This window comes from Panthera onca, chromosome D4 (assembly GCF_046562875.1).
Source record: "Panthera onca isolate mPanOnc1 chromosome D4, mPanOnc1 haplotype 2, whole genome shotgun sequence".
Classification (NCBI taxonomy): Eukaryota; Metazoa; Chordata; class Mammalia; order Carnivora; family Felidae; genus Panthera; species Panthera onca.
The window spans coordinates 42,817,603-42,841,137 of NC_138351.1; the positions used below are offsets into that span (position 1 = coordinate 42,817,603).

The 23,535-nt window shown below is 35.9% G+C and overlaps 1 protein-coding gene across 2 annotated transcripts in view; it reads left to right on the forward strand.

Moving 5' to 3' along the window:
• Positions 1-23,535, forward strand: part of CNTLN (centlein) — a 311,202-nt gene that overhangs the window by 36,575 nt on the left and 251,092 nt on the right. The window lies entirely within an intron of this gene.

Sequence of the window (23,535 nt, forward strand, 5' to 3'; positions counted from 1 at the left end):
GATATATGCACCCCTGTGTTTATTGCAGTACTATTTACAATAGTCAAGATGTGGAAGCAACCTAAGTGTCCACTGATGAATAGATAAGGAAGATGTGGTATATATCTTCAATGGAATATTATGCAGTTATGAAAAGGGTGAGATCTTGTCATTTGTGACATAGATTGACCTAGAGGGTATTATGCTAAGTGAAATAAATCAAAGACAAATAAATGATTTCACTTATGTGTGGAATCTAAAAAAAAAATTAATAAACAGAATCATATCTATAAATATAAACAAACTAATGGTTGCTGGGGGGGGGAGGGGAATCAGAGGATGGATACAATGAGTGAAGGGGAGTGGGAGATATAGATTTCCAGTTATAGGGATAAAAGGCATGGCATAGAAAATATAGTCAGTGATACTGGTTTAAAATTTTTTTTTTATATTTATTTATTTATTTTCGAGAGGCAGAGAGAAACAGAGCACTAGTGGGGGAGGGGGCAGAGATAGAAGGAGACGCAGAATCCGAAGCAGGCTCCAGGCTCTGAGCTTTTAGCACAGAGTCCGACACGGGGCTTGAACTCACAAACTGTGAGATCATGACCTGAGCGGAAGTCGGATGCTTAACCGACTGAGCCACCCGGGCACCCCAATATTGTTTTTCTTTAAATGTTCATTTATTTATTTAGAGAGAGAGCATGAGCAGGGAAGGGGCAGAGACAGAGAGAGACAGAATCCCAAGTAGATTCTGCTGTCAGCGCAGAGCCTAGTGCGGGGCTCAATCTCACAACTGTGAGATCATGACGAGTCGAGATCAAGAGCTGGATGTTTAACTGACTGTGCCACTCAGGTGTCCCTATGGTCAATGATATTGTAATAGCTTTGTATGGTGACATGTGGTAGCTATACTTAAGAAGTTGAGTCACTATGTACACCTGAAACTAGTGTAACATTATATGTTAACTATACTTATAAAATTTTTTGAAAACATCATTTTCTAAAATGCATGTGGAACTACCTTTTTCTTGATTTCTTCTCATTTTTGGATATCTGCTTAGAGATGATTAATGATAATTTTATTACTTTCATTTACTATGCCAGTAGGTCAAGAAATCTGAGTTTTTAAAATCTTATGTGAATAAAATACATTATGGGTGTCAGAGTATTGAGAATTACTCAAAATAATTGCAAATACTCCAGTTGTTTACTGCCTTTAAATCATATAGTTTTCATAATTGTAAAAGATATGAATGCCTAAGGTTTTTCTATGGATATTTCTTTTTATTTTCTGGATATCATTCTAGAATTGACTAAGCTTTTAAAACTTAAAGGTAAAGAATTTTGTTAGTAAAGGCTGAATGTAGTAAAATAATAAATACATAGTAGGTCAAACATAAACATCTAGGAATTTCATAGATACATAGGAATTTCATAATAAATACATAGTAGGTCAAACATAAACATCTAGACTATTGCTAAGTCTATTGCTAAGTCTAGTTGTAAGTGTATATGTGTTGCCTTTATAAAGTATTTGATATGTAAAAATCCTTTAAGTTAAAGCCTGCAACATGATAAATACTTTATTCATTTATGCTAATGTTTTGTCTTTGGCATTATACAGTATAAGGAAATAATCCATGAAAACCTGAGGAAAAGTTTCTAGAAATTTGAAAATAATTAATGGTTATAGTTGGAGGATTTTTAGAAATGTTTATGGAGACAAAGAAAGTTATGTCTTCAGGGGAAATAAGAACTAGTCATCTTAGTTTCTATTTTTCTCTTCTCTGGTTCACTGATTCTTTACTCTGTCCTCTGTAGGATTATTTTGGTTTTTTGTATTTTTCATTTCTAAAATTCCATTTGATTTTTCTTTGTATCTGTTTCTCTTTGCTGAGACTTTTAATGTCTTTGTGAAGGCTTCTAGTTTGTTTCTTGTGCCTTTATAATTGCTTGTTAAAACATTTTCACAATTATTTGCTTTAAATTTTTGTCAGATAATTCTAACATCTCTGTCATCTTGGTTTTAGATTCTGTTGATTTTTTTAAAAATTCACTTTTATATGTTATGGACTCTGTGTCTTTTTTTTTTTTTTTTTTTTAACGTTTTATTTATTTTTGAGACAGAGAGAGACAGAGCATGAACGGGGGAGGGGCAGAGAGAGAGGGAGACACAGAATCAGAAGCAGGCTCCAGGCTCTGAGCCATCAGCCCAGAGCCTGACGCGGGGCTCGAACTCACGGACCGCGAGATCGTGACCTGGCTGAAGTCGGACGCTTAACCGACTGCGCCACCCAGGCGCCCCTGGACTCTGTGTCTTATTTAAACCTTATGTTTCTGACTTTCTTTGTTACCATTCCTTCAGGAAAGAGGTGGTGCCTCCTTTTTACTGTAGGAGAGGTTAGAAGTTTGGATTCCCTTCTTGGCCTTTGTTGACACCTGAGGAGTGGGGAAGGGCTTCTCATTATTGCTGAATGGGTATGGGAGTTACCACTCTCTTCTGGGCCTCCTCTGGCGTACCCTGGCTGGGAGGAGCTGGGAGTGCCTCCTTACTATTCCTCTTGTGGCCTTCACTGACCACCAGGCAGTGGTGAAAGTCCTGATTACTTTTCCCTGTGAGGCAAGATCTCTTGGCTTGTGGTATTTGCTTTGGGTGTGGATGATGTGCAAGATCTAATGTAAGGATTCTCCAGAACAGTAAAAGTTCTGACATTGCCCCGCTAAGGAAGGGGAGGTGAGGAGTCTTCTTACAGCCTTTCATGGATTGAAATCTAGGTTCCCCACTAGGCCTTTGTTGGTATGGGTGGTAGTGGGGCCGCATTGTTTTTTCTTGTGGTGATGGGCTGGGATAGAGTGGTTCATGTCTAAAGTTTTCTTTCTTGTTAGGCTGCCTCTTTCCAGTTTTTTTGGCTAGATAAATCAGGCTTTTGCTGAGAGTTTTATTTTATTTTATTTTTTTAACTCCAGTACTTGGCCTTTCTAGGTTGTCAACTTTTTCTGCTCCAAGTCTGGGATACATGAGGAAAATCCAGGGAACTCATCAGTGTGTTGTTCCTTGAGCTTCAAGATTCCCAGCCTGTCTTTTTTCTTCCACCTTCAGAGTTTTCTTGTTTTATATATAATGCCTAGGGTATTTAATTGTGCTTTGAAGGAGACAGAGAGAAGTACTTGGAATACTTTTTCTTAGGAGTGGAAGATGATCATGTTTTTAAAAACTTGCATTTTGACACTGTATATATGAGTTAATTGGACTGAGTGACATGACATTGTTAGAACCTACTATTCACATGGGATTTAAGCAGTTGATGGGTGAAAAGCTTTTACCCTGGGGGAGGGGGACAAATACTTGGCCATTGTGTCATCATTTTTCCCCTTCCATGCCAGTAGTCTTTACTGGCTAGTCACAACTCTCTTTCCTAATGAGTCTTGAATTAAAACAGCATTCCAGTCAGCTCTCTGCTTTTGCTCAGGTCAGAAAGCCTGTATGCCATATCTGCCATAGAGTTTTATTCAAATGAACATGATTATGTGAATTATAATGGGAGAGTCCCAGCTGGGATAGGTCCAACATCTATAAAACTGATGAAGTTACTCATAAAATCAAGTGAAATAGGTCATTAGTTGTTTCTGGAGGGTCTATTTCTTCAAAGCATCTTATTTTCATTTATGTGTGGACAATAGTATCACAGAATTCTAGCTTAAAGTTAAGTATAGGCCTTCAGTTGCCATTGGGAATTATTTACTTTTATGTATGTGTTGGGGGCTAAGGTGGGTATATAATGAATTCATAATTAGTAAACAAACTAAAACATTCAAAAACCATCTGTAAATCTAAACTATATTATTCTTATGAATGAATGGCAGGCACATCCATTCTGTTATCTGGAAGTAGCACCAAGCAATCCTCATTGTTTTAACAAATTTATCATTTTATAAGACAATATAAACCAGGAAGTAAAGAGTGACCCCCAAAACCCATTGAGTAGGATTATAGTGTTTTCCTGTAGATTGGACATTTGAAAACTATATGTAGTATTAAAAATTACTTTATGAACAAATATTTCTCATTTTTTAAAACAGTAAGAAAAGACATAAATGCTTACTTAAATAGACTCTACAGCAATAAAAATAAAACAATTATGGTAACTTTAAAATGTTCACATGACACACCAACAATAATCACTGGCCATTCAGTAACATTGATAAAGGGTTACCTATTCCTTTCAGTGCCTTTGGTAAATTTTCATGTTATCATCAAAAGTAAGTGTTTCAAAGGAAAATGATCCAGATATAATTATATATAAACAATGCTGAGATCAATAGTATTTAAAGTAGTTGGGAAGTAAACTGAACATGAAATACACTTCTTCATCTGCTTATTTGAAAGTACCTGGAGGCCTTGTTTTATCCCAAAGGCATTTCTAATTTGCATAGCAAAGATAATATTATTTATATTTTCCTTTAATATTCAGATATGGCTATATTCACCAGATAAGAAATGCACCTAACATGTGAAAGCTAGTGTCTAAATCTGTGCTTAAGAACCAGTCAGGTATAAAGGAAATAACTTCTGGTTGAAATGGAAAAATAGTCAGCTGTTTGAAGTTTCACATTGAGGTCATGAGATAATCTGATTTATGTATACTATATGAAAGACAGGAAATGATCCCCAATGATCATCTCGCACTGTAGATTATACTGAATTTCTGTAGACATTAATATTATAACTAATTTTGAAAAAGATTTTTTTTGAAATGTCTTTAAGGTATATTGGTGATTTTACTAACAAAATAACTTCTTAGAATCTTAAATGAACTTTGTTATTTGAAAAATTATCACATATATATGTTAAAATTCTTGCCATTTTGGAATTTGAATGTTAAAATTATTACATAAATGTGAGTGTTATAACATATACACTATTTTTGTACTAACACATCAACGAATTTAAAACATTTTAATTTTAATAGTTAAAATACAGAAGCGGTTTGAAATGGAGTGCATGTGGGGTGTGTGGGTGGGTCAGTCGGTTAAGCATCAGACTTTGGCTCAGGTCATGATCTCATGGTTTGTGGGTTTGAGCCCCACATGGGGCTCTGTGCTGACAGCTCAGAGCCTGGAGCCTGCTTTGGATTCTGTGTGTGTCTCTCTCTCTGCCCCCCTCCCTCTCGCTCGCTTTTGAAAATAAATAAAACACTTAAAAATTTGTTTAAAAATAAAATGGAATATGTATGATAACTGGTGATTTTAAACTTTGACTCCATGTATAAGGTAAGTTACTTTTCAAGAGTGACTATTAATGGAAAGAAGAAATATTATAAAAAGATAAAACCAGATACTCTTCCAGTTGTGCATATGGATAGGTGTGAGGTAGGAAGTTGGAATTGTGAACTGTATTGGGAGAGAAGTGCAGTATTGTTACTGTGATTATGAACATAGTTGCCATTGGCATTATTTATTGTTTTTATTTATTTATATTTTATGAGGATGTAGCACAGCTATTTCACCAGATTTCTTACCACCACAGTTGTTATTGCAGAATTAGCTTATTAAGATAACAATATATAGCAATATATTGACATAGCAATATATGTCAATAATTATATTCAAAATAATGCATTGGGACATGGGTGGCAGGCAGTTAAGCGTCCAACTTTGGCTCAGGTCATGATCTCATGGTTCATGAGTGAGCTCTGCCTTGGGCTCTGTGCTGACTGCTCAGAGCCCAGAACCTGCTTCAGATTCTGTCTCCCTCTATCTCTGCCCCTTTCCTGCTCACACTCTGTCTCTCTCTCCCTCTCTCTCTCAAAAAGAAATAAACATTAAAAAGAAATTTTTAAAAAGTAACACACTCCCCAGGTAAGCATATTTTTATTCAGAACATGGTAGGATCTAAGTCAAAAATTTGAAATGGTAGAGGAAAGTATCCATATAACAAATGTGCTGTTAAAACCAAACCCAGGGTTTGGTATCCTCTAAGTCAGACACTTTTATGAAGGCTTTGGCCAAATAACATGCAATTCATTTGCTCTTGAAGTCCAAGTTGAATGGTCTATTACAATTTTCCTTTGTTTGGCATCTGTAAAGTAAGTGGAGATAAATGTTAACATCCTAATGGATTTTCTGTTGAAATTTGTCTTCTGGTAAAAATTTTAACAAACATTTACTGTTTATATGGCAAGGTAAAGTATATATGCTTTAATTTTCCAAGGAAGTTAGCAAATTTTATTGTAGTAGATAGTATGCTTAAAACATGAGTACATCAAAAGGAAATCAAAGTCAACTAACTTCTGGTACATGTTCACTATTGTGTTAGAAACTGGATGGTTATAAATAAAACAGAGCTTGGCCTTCAAAGAGTTATTTTAAAAACATTAAATTCTTAAGTAGTATGTTGGCAAACCAGTGTTTCTAAAATTCATGACTGAAAGCCATAGCAAATGAAGTTTCCCTTTTGCCATCTGGCTCAGATCTTTCTATGAAACTCACTTTTTTTTTTAACTTTTTATTTATTAATTTTATTTTTTTAATTTACATCTAAATTAGTTAGCATATAGTGCAACAGTGATTTCAAGAGTAGATTCCTTAATGCCCCTTACCCATTTAGCCCATCCCCCCCCCCACAACACCTCTAGGAACCCTCTGTTTGTTCTCCATATTTAAGAGTCTTTTATGTTTTGTCCCCTCCCTCTTTTTATATTATTTTTGCTTCCCTTCCCTTATGTTCATCAGTTCTGTGTCTTAAAGTCCTCTTTTGAGTGAAGTCATATGATATTTTTCTTTCTTTGACTAATTTCGCTTAGCATAATACCCTCTAATTCCATCCATGTAGTTGCAAATGGCAAGATTTCATTCTTTTTGATTGCCGAGTAATACTCCATTTGTATGTATGTATGTGTGTGTGTGTGTACACACACACACACACACACACACACAAACACACACACCACATTTTCTTTATCCATTCATCCACTGATGGACATTTGGGCTCTTTCCATACTTTGGCTATTGTTGATAGTGCTGCTATAAACATTGGGGTGCATGTGTCCCATTGAAACAGCATACCTGTATCCCTTGGATAAATACCTAGTAGTACAATTACTGGGTCATAGGGTAGTTCTATTTTTAATTTTTTGAGGAACCTCCGTACTGTTTTCCAGAGTGTCTGCACCAACTTACATTCTCACCAGCAATGCAAAAGAGATCCTCTTTCTCCGCATCCTCACCAACACCTGTTGTTGCCTGAGTTGTTAATGTTAGCCCTTCTGACAGGTGTGAGGTGGTATCTCATTGTGGTTTTGATTTGTATCTCCCTGATGATGAGTGATGTTGAGCAGTTTTTCATGTGTCAGTTGGCCATCTGGATGTCTTCTTTGGAGAAGTGTCTATTCATGTTTTTTGCACATTTCTTCACTGGATTTGTTTTTGGGGTGTTGAGTTTGATAAGTTCTTTATGGATTTTGTATACTAACCCTTCATCTGTTATGTCATTTGCAAATATCTTCTCCCATTCTGTCAGTTGCCTTTTAGTTTTGCTAATTGTTTCCTTCATTGTGCAGAAGCTTTTTATTTTGATGAGGTCCCAGTACATTTTTGCTTTTGTTTTCCTTGGCTCTGGAGATGTGTTGAGTAAGAAGTTGCTGCAGCCAAGATCAAAGAGGTTTTTGCCTGCTTTCTCCTTGAGGATTTTGATGGCTTCCTGTCTTACGTTTAGGTCTTTCATCCATTTTGAGTTTATTTTTGTGTATGGTGTAAGAAGGTGATCCAGGTTCATTCTTCTGCATGTCACTGTCCAGTTTTCCCACCACCACTTGCTGAAGAGACTGTCTTTATTCAATTGTATATTCTTTCCTGCTCTGTCAAAGATTAGTTGGCCATACGTTTATGGGTCCATTTCTGGGTTCTCTATTCTGTTCCATTGATTTGAGTGTCTGTTTTTGTGCCAGAAAATCGTATTTATTTATTTATTTATTTATTTTAGTTTTATTTATTTAAGCAATCTCCACACTCAAGTGGGGCTTGAAAGATTTGGACTATTGTGTTTTCATTTTCATTTGTCTCCATGTATTTTTTTAAATTTCCTCTTTGATTTCTTGGTTGATCCATTGATTATTCAGTAGTATGTTATTTAGCCTCCATGTATTTGAGGTTTCTTCTTGTAGTTGATTTTTAGTTTCATACCAGTGCGGTTGGAAATGATGCAAAATTATCTGGAGGGGGGGATTGGTATTGAATTGTATAAGTTATGTATACATTTTGGATATTAACCTCTTATTGCATATGTCATTTGCAAATATATTCTCTCATTTGGTAGGCTGCCTTTTTGCTTTGTTGGTGGTTTCCATTGCTGTGCAAAGGGTTTTATTTTGATGTAGTACTGATAGTTTATTTTTGCTTTTGTTTCCCTTGTGTGAAGAGACGTATTTGTAAATATGTTGCTAAGGGTGATGTCCAAGAGATTACTGTGTATATTTTTTTTCCAGGAGTTTTATGATTTTAGGCCTCAAATTTAGGCCTTTAATCTAATTTAGGTTTATTTTTGTGTATGATATAAGAAAGTGGCCCAGTTTCCTTCTTTTGTGTGTTGATGTCCAGTTTTCCCAATTCCAGTTGCTGAAGAGACTCTTCCCCATTCTATATTATTGCCTCTTTTTGTCATAGATTAACTGACCAAAGAAGCATGTGTTTATTTCTGAGCTCTCTATCCTGTTTTTCTGTCAGTGCCTTACTCTTTTGATTCCCATAGCTTTGTACTATAGCTTGAAATCTGAGATTGTGCTTTGTTATTCTTTTTCAAGATTGTTTTGGTGCTTTGGTGCTCTTGTGTGGTTCCATACAAATTTAGGTTTCTTTATTATGGTTCTGTGAAAAATACTATTGATATTTTGATAGAGATTGCATTGAATCTGGGTTGCTTTGGGTAATATGGACATTTTAACAATATTAATTCTTTCAATATGTGAACATGGTGTATTTTTTCATTTGTGTTACTTTCAGTTTCTTTCATTAAGGTCTTATAGTCTTCATAGTATATTTGTTTCATCTCTTTGGTTAAATTTATTCCTAAGTATTTTATTCTTTTTGGTGCAGTGGTAAATGGGATTGTTTTCTTAATTTCTTTCTCTGTTAATGTGTTATTAGTATGTAGAAATGCAACAGGTTTCTGTATATCAATTTTATATCCTGCAACTGAATTCATTGTTAGTTCCAATAGTTTTTGGGGAGTCTTTATGAGGTTTTCTATATATAATATGTCATCTACAAATAGTGACAAGTTTACTTCTTCTTTTCTAATTTGGATACTTTTTATTTTTCTTGTCTGATTGCTATGGTTAGGACTTCCACTACTATGTTGAAAAAAGTGGTGAGAGTAAACATCTTTATCTTATTCCTGGTCTTAGAGGAAAAGCTTTCAGGTTTTTGCCATTTAATAGGATCTTAGCTGTGGGATTTTTATATATGGCCTTTATTATGTTGAGGTATGTTTCCTTTAAGCCTGTTTTTGAGTTTTTATAATGAATGGATGTTGTGTTTTTTTCACATGCTTTTTTTGCATCTATTGAGGTGATCTAATGGTTTTTTTTAGTCATTTCTCTTGTTAATGTGAGGTATCATAATGATTTGTGAATGTTGAAGCATCCATGCATCCTTGGAATAAATCCTGGTGTTGTATGATCCTTTTAAGTTACTGTTAAATTTGATTTGCTAATATATTTTTGAGGATTTTTGCATCTATATTCATCAAGGATATTGGCTTGCAGTTTTCTTTTTTATAGTGTGTTTGTCTGGTTTTGATATTAGGATAATGCTGGTCTCTTAGGATAAATTTTGAAGTTTTCCTTCTTCTAATTTTTGGAATAGTTTGAGAAGAGTAGAAACTCTTCTTTAAATATTTGGTAGAGTTCACCTGTAAAGCCATCTTTCCTGGATTTTTGTTTTTTTGGGAGTGTTTTGATTACCAGTTCAATTTTGTTACTGATAATGAGTCTGTTTAAATTTTCAATTTCTTCATGATTCAGTTTCAGAAGATTGTATATTTATAGGAATTTATCTATTTATTCTAGGTTGCCCAATTTGTTGGCATATAATTTTTCATAGTATTCTCTTATAAGTCTTTGTGTTTCTGCAGGGATGGTTGTAATTTTTGTCCTTTCATTACTGATTTTATTTATTTGAGTTCTCTCTTCTTTTCTTGATGAAACTAGGTAAAGTTTATCAACCAGTTCTTGGTTTCTTTCATCTTTTCTATTTTTTCAATGTAATCTATATGATTTCCTTCATTCTTCTAGCTTTGGAAATAATTTGTTCATTATTTCTAGTTTATTAAGCTTATAAAATAAGATTGAGATTTTTCTTGTATCTGGAGGTAGGTCTATATTGCTACTTTCCTCTTAGAATTGTTTTTCCTGTGTCCCAAAGATTTGGACTGTTATGTTTTCATTTTCATTTGTCTCCATGTATTTTTTAAAATTTCCTCTTTGATTTCTTAGTTGACCCATTGATTATTTAGTAGCATGTTGGTTAGCCTCCATGTATTTGAGGTTTTTTCTTGTAGTTGCTTTCTAGTTTCATACCATTGTGGTTGGAAATGATGCATGATATGTTTTCAGTTTTCTTAAACTTAACTGACACTTATTTTGTGGCTTGACATGTGATCTATCTTGGAGAATGTTTCATGTGCACTTGAAAACAATGTTTTCTGCTCTTTTTTGATGGAATGTTTTGTATGTGTCTATTAAAGTCCATCTGGTCTAATGTGTCATTCAGTGTCACTGTTTACTTATTTTGTTTGGATGATCTATCCACTGATGTAAACATGGTGCTAAATTCACCTACTGTTATTATATGTAAATATCATTTCTCCTTTTATGACTGTTAATATTTTCTTTATGTATTTAGATGTTGCTATGTTGAGTGCACAGATATTTACAATTTTATATTCTCTTGTTGGTTTGATTCCTCTATCATTACATAATGCCCTTTTTGTTTTTTATTCATCTTTGTTTAAAAATATAAGTATTGCTACCCCAGCTTTATTTTTCCCATTCCATTTACATGGAATATCTTTTTCCATTTCTTCATTTTCAGTCTGTGGGTGTCTTTAGGTCTGAATTGAATCTCTTTATTTTTTTATATATATATTTATTTTTGAAAGAGAGACAAAGTGTGAGTAGGGGAGGAACAGAGAGAGAGGGAGACAGAGTTGGAAGCAGGCTCCAGGCTCCGAGCTGTCAGCACAGAGCCTGATGTGGGACTCAAACTCACGAACCGTGAGATCATGACCTGAGCTGAAGTCAGCCACTTAACCGACTGAGCCACTCAGGTGCCCCTGCGATGACTCTCTTGTAGTCAGCATACATATGGGTCTTGTTTTTTTATCCACTCAGTTATGCCATTTGATTGGAGCATTTCGTCCATTTACATTAAAAATAATTATGGGTTTGAATATACTTAATGATATTTTGTTAAAATTGTTTTCTGGTTGTTTTTGTAGTTGTTCTCTTTTCCTTTCTTCTTTTGCTCTCTTCCCTTGTGGTTTGATGCCATTTTTTGGTGTTATACTTGGATTCCTTTTTCTTTATTTTTGTGTCTTGTGACCTTGGTTGATCTCCATTCCCCTGTCTTCCAGATCATTGATTTGTTCTTCTGCATCCTGTAATCTGCTGTTGACTCCCTATAGTGTAATTTTCATTTTAGTTATCATATTCTCCAGCTCTGACTCATTATTTTTTATCTTTTCTGTCTCTTTGTTCAAAGTTCTGAGTTTGTCCACTCTTCTCTTAAGTCTAGCGAGTATCTTTATGACCATTACTTTGAACTTTTTAACAGGCATATTGCTTATCTGCTTCATTTAGGTTTTTTTTTTTTTCCTGTGATTTTATTGTTCTTTCATTTGTGACATTTCGTTTGAGGACTTTGTCCTCATTTTTTCTAACACTCTGTGTTTTTCCCTGTGTTCAGTAGGCCAGCTATATTTCCTGGTCTTAAAAGTAGTGAACTTGTGCAGAAGAGGTCCTATGGTTCCCTGTAGAAAATTTTGCCAGGTCACTAGAACCATGTACTCCAGGGGTGTTCCTTCTGGTGGGTTCCTATCTTCTCTTGTTGTGAGTTGAAATTACTGTGGGCATACTGGTGAGTGATGCTGGCCCTCATTGTAGCTGGCTTCAATGACCTGCTTCACCTGCTGTGGGCACACTGGACAGGGCTTGCTCCCTGTGCTGTTGAGGGGCCAAGCTACAGTTGCCGTAGACTTGCTGCTGGGCAGTGCTGGCCCTTACCCTGACTTTTTGTAATTAGCCACTGTGACAGCTGCATGCCCACCAATGGTCTGGGCTTGCTCCCTATGCTGCTAGCTTATAAGCCCAGCTACAGGAACTGTTGGTGCACTGGTGTATAGATTTATATTCTCCCTTCCTTGGGGCAGGAGTTGCTTTGTAGGGGCTCTGGTTCTGGTCTGGCTGAGTATGGCAGGGCAGAGTCACTTTGCAGGGATGCTTGCTGAGGCAGGCAAGTTGGGTGGGGCATATCTGCAGGGGAACTTCAGGGCAGGGCACATGGTGCTAACAAGGTAGGTGGAGTGTGTTAGAATTGGCTCCTACAAGCATCCAGCTATTTCCACTGGGAGAGGGCAAGAAAAATGGTACCCGCCAGCACTTTGTTCCTGAAGAAATTTCCTGTGGATCCCTACCCTTCTAGCACACCTCCTAAAATTAGTCACTAAATCTCCTTTATTACACCCCTGGTGCTTTTCAAATTGCTGCATCTGTGCTGTGTCAGGCTGAGTTATTTAGGGTGTTGGCTCTTTAATAGTGGAGCCATGGTTTCATATAGCCTTCCAGCTCTCCCAGAGTTAAGCCCTGCTGATTTTTAAAGCTCCTAGATTTAAGCCCCACTGATTTTCAAAGCCAGACATAATAGGGGCTCATCTTCCCAGTGTAGGTCCCTAGGGCTGGAGTGCCAGCTGTAGGTTCTGATCCCCTCATTCCTTCATGCTTGTGATGTCTGTCCTTCATATTTATGGTTAGTCGTGCTAGGGTTCCTGACTGTGGCTGTACCCCTCCTACCCTTTTCAGTGTGGCCTTCTCTCTATGACTAGCTATGGAAGAGCTGTTCTGACAGTCTGCAGGTTGTTTTTAGTTAGTTGCAGTGCATATAATAGTTTCCTCAGTGTGTTGTGAGACAAGGTGAGCATGAGCTCTGCCATCTTCCCTACACTCCTGAATTTAAAAATCCCACATGGTGGTTCTATTTTAACCTCCAAACTGTTTTCCACAGTGGTTGTACCAATTTACACTCTCACCAGAGGTACATAGGGATTCTCTTTTCTTCATGTCCTCACCAGTAGTTGTTATCTCTTTTCATTTTGGTGATGACCTTATAACAAGTATGAGGTGAAATCTTACTGTGATTTTGATTTGCATTTCCCCAGTGATTAATCTTTTGAGCACATATCTATTGGGAATTTAATGTCTTTGGGAAAATATCTGGGCCTTTTTCCTACTTTTTAATTAGATTGAGTTCTATGAGTTTGTTATATATTTTGGATATTAACCCTTTATTAGTTATATGATTTGTAAATATTCTTTCATTCTTTAGGTTACCTTTTCATTTTTTTGATTGTTTCTTTTGCTATGCATAAGCTTCTAGTTTGATGTAGTCCTACTTTTTGATTTTTGCTTTGTTTATGCTTTAAAAAAATTTTGTTTTTACATTTTTATTTATTTTTCAGAGACAGAGACAGAGCACATGTGGGGGAGGGGCAGAGAGAGAATGAGACACAGAATCCGAAGCAGGCTTCAGGCTCTGAGCTATCAGCACAGAGCCTGATGTGGGGCTTGAACTCACAAACTGTGAGACCATGACCCAAGCCGAAGTCGGACACTTAACCGACTGAGCCACCCAGGTACCCCTGTTGTTTATGCTTTTGATGTCATAGCAAAAAATCATTGCCAAGATCAGTGTCACAGTTTCTCCTCCATTTTTTTTTTAGGAATTTTATGATTTTAGTTATTTAAGTCTTTAAGCTATTACACGTTTATTTTTGTAGGTGTATAAGATAGGAGTCCAAATTCATTCTGCTTGTGGTTATCCAGTTTTGTCAAAGCCATTTATCAAAGATACATTTCCTTCTCCATTGAATTATTTCCAGCTCCTTCTTAAAATATTAGTTGGCTGTATGGGGCACCTGGGTGGCTCAGTTGGTTAAGCGTCCGATTTCGGCTCAGGTCATGATCTCCTGGTTTGTGAATTGGAGCCCTACATCGGGCCCTGTGCTGACAGCTCAGAACCTGGAACCTGCTTTGGATCCTGTGTCTCCCTTTCTCTCTGCCCCACTCCTGTTTGTGCTCTGTCTCTCTCTGTCTCTCAAAAATGAATAAACATTAAAAAAGTTTAAAAAAATGAGTTGGCTGTATATATTTGGTTTTGTTTCTGGGCCCTTAATTATGTTCCATTGGTTGTATCTATTTTTATGTTAGTTCATTACTATTTTGATTATTATAGCTTTGTGTTATGGTTTGAAATTAGGAAGAGTGATGCTTCCTGTCTTCTTTTTGTTTCTCAAGATTGATTTGTCAATGCAGGTCTTTTATGGTTCCATACAACTTTTAGTATCTTTTTTGTATTTCTGTGAAAAATGACTTTAGAATTTTGATAGATTGTTTTAAATCTATAGATGACTTTCAGTAGTATGGACATTTTAATGATATTAATTATTCTAGTCCATGAACGTGGGCTATCTTTCTATTTGTTTGTCTTCTTCAGTTTCCTTGATCAAAGTCATGTAGTTTTCAGTTTACACATCTTTCACTCTCTAGTTTAAATTTACTCCTAAGTATTTTATTGTTTTTGGTGCATTGCGAATGGGATTGTTTTATTTCAAGTTGTTTCACTGTTAGTGTATAGAAACATGACTGATTTCTGTGTGTTGATTTTGTGTCCTGCAAATTTATTGAATTCATTGATTAGTTCTACCAGTTTTTTTTTGGTGGAGTCTTTGGATTTTCTGCATCTAAGATTATAACATCTGAAAACAAAGACAATGTTACTTTCTTTATTCCAATTTGGATGCCTTTTATATCTTTCCTTGACTGATTGCTCTGAGTAGGATCTCCAGTACTATGGTGAATAGGAGTAGTGAGATAGGGTGCCCTTTCTTGTTACTGATCATAGAAAGTTTTCAGTCTTTCACTGTTGAATATTATCTTAGCTGTGGGCTCATCATATCTGTCCTTTATGTTGAGGTATATTCCTTCTATACCCAATTATTGAGTATTTTTTTTATCACAAAAGAATTTGTAGTTTGTCTAAAGCTTTTTCTGCATTTATCAAGATGATTTTTTTAAGTTTATTTATTTATTTTGAGAGTCAGTGAGAACAAGGAGGTGCGGGGCAGAGGGAAGGAGACACAATCCAGGCAGGCTCTGTGCCATCAGCACAGAGTGCAATATGGGGCTCAGACTCACCAACCATAAGATCATGACTTGAGCCAAGATGAAGAGTTGGACACTTAACCGACTAAACCACTCAGGTACTCCTTTTCGTTGGGAGGTTTTTGATTCAATTCAATCTCCTTACTCATTATAGGTCTTTTAATATTTACTATTTCTTCATGATTCAGTCTTAGGTTGTATTTTTCCTGGAATTTAACCTTTTCTTCTAGGTTATGCATTTTGTTAGCATTTAATTTTTCTTAGTAGTCTTTTATTATCCTTTATATTTTTGGTTGGTCTTTCGTAATCTATCCTATTTCATCTATAATTTCATTTACATCTTCTCTCTTTTTTGTTAGTCTTTCTAAAGGTTTGTCCGTTTTGTTATCTTTTCAATAAATCAACTCTTAGTTTCTTTGATTTTTCTAGAGTCTCTGTTTCATTTGTTTCATTTATTTCTGCTTTAATCTTTATTTCCTTCCTTCTGCTACCTTTCATCTTAATTTGTTCTTTTTCAAGTTCCTTGAGGTGTAAAGTTATATTGTTTGAGATCTTTTTTCTTAAGGTAGGTACTTACTGCTATGTACTTCCCTTTTAGAACTGCACTTGTTGCTTCCCCAAAGTTTTAGTATGTTGTGATGATTTTTCATTTGTCTCAAGGTATTTTATTTACCTTTGATTTCTTTTTAACCCATTCATTGTTCAGGAGCGTGTGTAAATTTTCTCATATTTGTGAATTTCCCAGTATCCTTCTGTTACTGATTTTTAGTTTAATGTCATTGTAGTTGGAAGAGATACTTGGTATGATTTCAGTCTTCTTAAATTTGTTAAAACTAATTTTATGGTGTAACATATGATTTGTCTTGGAAAATATTTTGTATCGGCTTAGGAAAAATTTATATTTTGCTGACCTTGAGTGAGATGTTGTGTATGTGTCCTTTAGTTAGGTCTACTTGGTCCTAACAGTGATCATGTGAATAACCACTTAGTGTTATGGAGGTCTACTGTTTCCTTATTGATTTTCTTTATGGATGTTTTATCCATTGTCAAAGTTCAGTTATTGAAATCACCTCTTGTTACTGTATTACTCTCTATTTTTCACTTTAGTTCTGTTAATATTTGCTTTATATATTTAGGTACTCCAGTGTTGAGTGCCTACATATTTACAATTGTTATATCTCCTTGATGAATTAACCCTTTATCATTATATAATGACCTTATTTGTCTCTTATTTGACAGTTTTACTTAAAGTCTATTTTGTGTGATATATTTAAAGCTACTCCTGTTCTCTTGGTTACCCTTTGCATAGAATATCTTTTTTTTCTGTCTTTTCTCTTTCGGCCTATGTGTTTTTATCTTTAAGGTAAATTGAGACTCTTTGTGGCAGCATTTGCTATTTAAACCATTTGGATTCTCTGTGTCTTTTCTTTATAGAATTTAATTTGCTTACATTTAAAATAATTATTGATAGGTAAGGCCTTATTTTTTCCATCTCATTAATTTTTTTTCTGGGTGTTTTTTGTTTCTCTCTTCCTTTATTTCTGTCTTCTTGTGTGATTTTCTGTAAGTGATTTTTTTTTCTTCCGTGGCTTTTGTGTATTTACTGCAGGTTTTTTTTGTGGTTACCAACATGTAATTAGTTATAATAGTCCATTTTAAGCTGATAACAGCTTAACTTCAGTCTCATACAAAACCTTTACTCTTTTATTTCCCCTACCCTTACAATATTGTACTGAGGTTAAACTTTGTATCTTTTTATATTTTGTATCCATTAACCAATTATTATATTTATATTTATTCTTAGTACTTTTATCTTTTAAATTTCATACTACAATTCAAAGTGATTGCACAACATCAGTATTAGAGTATTCTGAATTTGACTATACCCTTACCTTTACCAGTTGGTTTTATAATTTCATGTGTGTTCTTGTTCATGTTCATTTTTTTTTTTCAATTTAAAGTGGTCCACTTTAGTATTTCTTATAAGGCAGATCTATTGGTGACGAATTTCCTCAGCTTTTGTTTTTCTGGGAAGGTCTGTATCTCTCCTTCATTTCTGAACGACAGCTTTGCAGGGTACAGTATTATTGCTTGGCTGTTTTTCTCTTTCAGGACTTTGAATACAGCATCTCATTCTTTCTTGGCCTGCAAGATTTCTTCTGGAAATATCCACTGAGAATCTTATAATGTTTCTTTTGTGTGTTAGGAGTTACTGTTCTTTTGGGTTTTAAAATTCTATATTTGTGTCTGATTTTTAAGGATTTGATTATAATGTATCTTGGTGTGATTTCAATTGCAGGTCTTAAAGCTTATGAATTTAGATGTCCATATCCCTTCTATGATTTGGGAAGTTTTTACCCACTATTTCTTTAAATAAACTTTCTAACCCTTTTTCATGTTTCTCCTTATTTGACTTCCATAATGCATACAGTAATTATTTAAAATGGTATCCCATATATTCGATATGCTTTCTTCATTTTTTGTGTCTCTCAATTGGATATTTGAAATGATTTGTCTTCTATTTCACAAATTCTTTTTTATCCTTGGTTGCATCTACTCTTAACTCTTACGTTTTTCAATTTATTCTTTGTATACTTCAGGTCCAGAATTTCTCTTTGGTTCTTTTTTAATAAATTCTGTCTCTTTTGTTTTAGTTCTCATTTTTTTAATGTATAATTTTCCTGATTTTATTTATTGTTCTATGTGTGTTTTCTTATAGCTCACTTAGCTTTTTCAAAACATTCATTTTGAAAGTCTTAGCAGGCAGTTAATTTATTATTTCCTTGCATTTGGTTACTTAAAACTTATTATCCCTTTAGTTTTGCCATGTTTCCTTCATTTTCATGTTCCTTGAAGCCTTGCATTCCTGTCTTCATATTTAAAGGAGGAATCACCTCCTTCAGTGTTGATTGACAGGCTTTGGGAATGAAAGACCTTCCCTAGTCAACCTGGTTAGGGATTCAGGGAGTTTCTTAGATCTTTTCTATGGATATTCCCACTCTGCTCCTCTTGTTCTGCCTTGAAGGTAATTGTTACAATCGTATGTCTTTTGATTCTGCATAGCCAGCTCAGATGCCGAGAGCCTCTTTTTATTTTCCCTAGATCAGTGTACTGAAGTGCTCAAGATTATATGCTTTCTCTAAGTCCAATAGAGTTGAGCTGGCTGACTATGTGTGCTCCTTGCACAACCTACAGAGGCTTGTGTGACATCTATTCGGGTACTTAACAGAGTGCTGGTGTGACATCTATTTGGGTACTTACAAAGTGCTGGCTGTGGAGTTAGAGGGCCACACAGAGTTCTGGAGGTACCTGTGGGCTAGTTAAAGGGTCCTCTGTGTGATGCCTCCTACAGGGTTCATGTGTGGGCTTCTTTATAGAGTCTGTGAAGTCATTTGTCAAAGTCATGGCTCTTTGTTGAGTTCCACACCCTTGTTATTATGAGCCCTCACCAATTTTCCCTCCTCCAGTTGCCCTCAAACTGTTCAACCGTGCTGATCTCAATGTTTTGGGTGGGATGAAAAAGAAATGGGCTTCTTAGGCAGTATCCCGTGTGTTTGGGGAAATTCAATACTCGTTCAGCTCTCATTTTCTCCTCTGGGAGAAATCATGGCCTGAGGAGGTTTCTTTTGGCACTGAGCTGTGCCATCTTGTGGGAAGAGTGAATTGGTAAAGTGAAACTGTTAGTACCCTTGTCACTGTGTTGATCCTCAGGTATTTTTTGCTGCAGCGGGGTGCTGGGACCTCTCTTTTGAATTCCTGGCCTCTCATAAAGGTACTCTTATCCTTGGGTGGTTGTCAAAATCTGTTTCTGTTGGTGGATGAGGGCTGAAATCTCCTATTCCACCATCTATCTGATGTCACCTAAAGTCACTTTTAAGTAAAGAATTTGTTAGATTTTAAAAGGAGTTTTGAAAAAATTATGTCTTTAAAATAAAAAAAAAATCCCATTATGCCTGTAAGAGAGCAAAAGGCAACTATCACATGTGTAGATTTCTTATTTGTGTTTATGAGAAATTCTGTAGATTCTGTTTTATCATGAGGGAATATATTATGGAGCAGATTTTTCATAATGAAGTTAAAAGAAAGATTATTAGTTTTGAAAATTAGTACTTTTGTTTGTACATTGAATGCATTTATAGTCTTTAGAAAAGACCATATTTATTTCTTTGAGATTTCTTTTAAATGGTTTTTCACTGCTGAGAATTATTATTTGTTTAGATGAACACAATATCATTTAGATGGTACTGTTTGGAAAATACTATCATACTCCTAAATAAGACTTAGTAGTTCAGCTAAAGGATCTTAGCAGTGAATATACTTCAACTCTGCTTTGAATAATTTCTATTTCTTTGATGTCAAGTTTTATGATGTTTTCATATGCAGTTTCCAATCTTCTATTAATCTCTTCCAGTATATTTTTCACTTCAGATATTATATTTTTCACACCCAGAAGTTCTTATAGTGTTTTTTAATCTTCCATTTCTCTCTATTATATTAATGTTTTCCTTTAGATTCTTGAGTATATTTTTAATATTTACAAAAACCATTTTAAGGTCCTTAAATTACCTAATTCCATTATCTGAGTTTTGATATTTCTCCACATTTTGGATCATGTTTCTACTTTTTTACATGCCTGGCAATTAAAAAAATTTAATTTCAGTATAGTTAACATACAGTGTTATATTAGTTTCAGGCTTATAATATGGTGACTCAACAATTCCATACATTACTCAGTGCTCATCATGATAAGTGTATTCTTAAAATTTTTTTAATGTTTATTAATTTTTGAGAGAGAGATAGAAGCTTTGAGATAGATGCGGGGCTCGAACTCACGGACCGTGAGATCATGACCTGAGCCGAAGTCGGACACTTAACCGACTGAGCTACCCTGGCACCCCTGTCAAATGCTTTTTCTGCATCGATTGACAGGATCATATGTTTCTTATCTTTTCTTTTATTAATGTGATGTGTCACATTGATTGATTTGCGAATGTTGAACCAGCTCTGCAGCCCAGGAATGAATCCCACTTGATCATGGTGAATAATTCTTCTTATATGCTGTTGAATTCTATTTGCTAGTATCTTGTTGAGAATTTTTACATCCATATTCATCAGGGATATTGACCTATAGTTCTCTTTTTTTGCTGGGTCTCTGTCTGGTTTGGTAATCAAAGTAATGCTGGCTTCATAGAATGAGTCTGGAACTTTTCCTTCCCTTTCTAGTTTTTGGAACACCTTGAGAACGATAGGTATTATCTCTGCTTTAAATGTCTGGTAGAATTCCCCAGGGAAGCCATCTGGTCCTGGACTCTTATTTGTTGGGAGATTTTTGATAACTGATTCAATTTCTTCACTGGTTATGGGTCTGTTAAAATTTTCTATTTCTTCCTGTTTGAGTTTTGAAAGTGGGTGGGTGCTTAGGAATTGGTCCATTTCTTCCAGGTTGTCCAGTTTGTTGGCATATAATTTTTCATAGTATTCCCTGATAATTGCTTGTATTTCTGAGGGATTGGTTCTAATAGTTCCATTTTCATTCCTGATTATATCTATTTGGGTCCTCTCCCTTTTCTTTTTGAGAAGCCTAGCTAGAGGTTTATCAATTTTGTTTATTTTTTCAAAAAAACAACTTTTGGTTTCATTGGTCTGCTCTACTGTGTTTTTAGATTGTATATTGTTTATTTTGCTCTGGTCTTTATTATTTCCCTTCTTCTGCTGGGTTTGGGGTGTCTTTGCTGTTCTGCTTCTATTTCCTTTAGGTGTGCTGTTAGATTTTGTATTTGGGATTTTTCTTGTTTCTTGAGATAGGCCTGGATTGCAGTGTATTTTCCTCTCAGGACTGCCTTCGCTGCATCCCAGAGTGTTTGGATTGTTGTATTTTCATTTTCATTTGTTTTCATATATTTTTACATTTCTTCTTCAATTGCCTCATTAACCCATTCATTCTTTAGTAGGGTGTTCTTTAACCTCCATGCTTTTGGAAGTTTCCCAGACTTTTTCCTGTGGTTGATTTCAAGTTTCATAGCATAGTGGTCTGAAAGTGTGCATGGTATGATCTCAATTCTTGTATACTTATGAAGGGCTGTTTTGTGACCCAATATGTGATCTATTTTGGAGAATGTCTCATGTTCAGTCAAGAAGAAAGTATATTCTGTTGCTTTGGGATGCAGAGTTGTAAATATATCTGTCAAGTCCATCTGATCCAATGTATCATTCAGGGCCCTTGTGTCTTTATTGATCCTGTGTCTAGATGATCTATCCATTGTTGTAAGTGGAGTATTAACGTCCCCTACAGTTACCACATTCTTATCAATAAGGTTGCTTATGTTTGTGATTAATTGTTTTCTATATTTGGGGGCTTTCATATTCGGTGCATAGACATTTATAATTGTTAGCTCTTCCTGATGTATAGACCCTGTAATGATTATATAATGCCTTTCTTTGTCTCTTGTTACAGTCTTTAATATTAAAGTCTAGTTTGTCTGATATAAGTATGGCTACTCCAGCTTTCTTTTGACTTCCAGTAGCATGATAGATAGTTCTCCATCCCCTTACTTTCAATCTGAAGGTGTCTTCAGGTCTAAAATGAGTCTTGTAGACAGCAAATAGATGGGTCTTGTTTTTTTATCCATTCAGATACCCTGTGTCTTTTGGTTGGAGCATTTAGTCTATTTAGTCTAGTTATTATTGAAAGATAAGTGTTTAGAGTCATTGTGATGTCTTTAGGTTTCATGCTTGTAGTGATGTCTCTGGTACTTTGTGGTGCTTGCAACATTTCACTCACAGACTCCCCCTTAGGATCTCTTGTAGGGCTGGTTTAGTGGTGATGAATTCCTTCATTTTTTGTTTGTTTGGGAAAACTTTTATCTCTCCTTCTATTCTGAATGACAGACTTGCTGGATAAAGGATTCTTGACTGCATGTTTTTTTCTGTTCATCACATGGAAGATCTCCTGCCATTCCTTTCTGGCCTGCCAAATTAGTAGATAGGTCTGCTACTACCCTTATGTGTCTACATTTGTAAGTTAGGGCCCGTTTATCCCTAGCTGCTTTCAGAATTCTCTCTTTATCCTTGTGTTTTGCCAGTTTCACTATGATACGTTGTGCAGAAGATCAATTCAAGTTATGTCTGAAGGGAGCTCTCCTCTTGGATTTCAATGCCCGTTTCCTTCCCCAGATCAGGGAAGTTCGCAGCGGTCATTTGTTCAAGTGCACCTTCAGCCCCTTTCTATCTCTTCTTGTGGAATTCCTACGATACGGATATTTTTCTGTTTGATTGTATTACTTAGTTCTCTAATTCTCCCCTCAAACTCCCGAACTTTTTTATCTCTTTTTCTCAGCTTCCTCTTTTTCCATAGTTTTATCTTCTAATTCACCTATTCTCCCCTTTACCTCTTCAGTCCATGCTGTGGCTACCTCGATTTTATTTTGCACCTCATTTATAACATTTTTTAGTTCCTCATGACTATTTCTTAGTCCCTTGATGTTTGTAGCAATAGATTCTCTGCTGTCCTCTATGCTTTTTTCAAGCCTAGCGATTAATTTTATGACTACTATTCTAAATTCTTGTTCCGTTATATTGCTTCAATGGTTTTTGATCTATTCGTTAGCTGTCGCTTCTTCCTGGAGTTTCTTTTGAGGAGAATTCTTCCATTTTGTCTATTTGGTTCATCCCTGAGGTAGCTCCAACTGCAGGGCACTTCCCCTGTGCTGTCCAGAGAAACTTGTGTTGGTGGGCAGGACTGCAGTCAGACCGATGTCTGCCCCTAGCCCTCCACTGGGGCCACAGTCAGACTGGTGTGTACCTTATCTTCCCCTCTTGCAGGGGCAGGACTCACTGTGGAGTCGTGTGTCCCCTGTCTGGGCTGCTTGCACACTGCCAGGTTTGTGGTGCTGTTTTGAAGAGATCTGCCCAAGGGCTTATTAGACGGGGTGGATCTGCAAGGTGCACAGGGGCAGGAGGGGCAGGAGGGGCAGGCTTAGCTAAGTTTGCCATAGGTGGTCCCCTGCAGGAGGGGCCCTGCAGCACCTGCAGGGAGGCAGACCCATCAGAGGGATGGATCCACAGAAAAACAGCATTGGACGATTTCACGGTGCAAGCAAGTTCAGTGATGGGAGCTCGTTCC